Source organism: Arachis duranensis, chromosome 10 (genome assembly GCF_000817695.3).
Source record: "Arachis duranensis cultivar V14167 chromosome 10, aradu.V14167.gnm2.J7QH, whole genome shotgun sequence".
In the NCBI taxonomy this organism is placed as follows: Eukaryota; Viridiplantae; Streptophyta; class Magnoliopsida; order Fabales; family Fabaceae; genus Arachis; species Arachis duranensis.
In genome coordinates this window covers 12,730,936-12,731,250 of record NC_029781.3, presented here as the reverse complement: position 1 = coordinate 12,731,250, position 315 = coordinate 12,730,936, and positions in this window count along the sequence as shown.

Here is a 315-nt window from a genome sequence, read left to right as displayed (position 1 = left end):
TTTCTTTTCTTTTTTTTTTTTTTGAAATTTTAGATTGTGCTTAGCTTTGCGTTATATATACATGCATATATATAAATATACAAGAAAATTCTGGAGTCTTCAATGTTTATATTTTTGTTACTAATTAATTAATTAAACTACTTGTATGTGTTTATGCTAATTCATTGCATCGTTTTAATTTAGTTTCATGATAGATCTTGTTTTTATTAGTTCAGATATGGAGAATGTAGAATACTAGAATAGAATGTGCAGCAGTTAGTTGAATTGAACAAAAACAAATCCGTATGCATTTCTTGCTTCTGAATCTGATTCTTC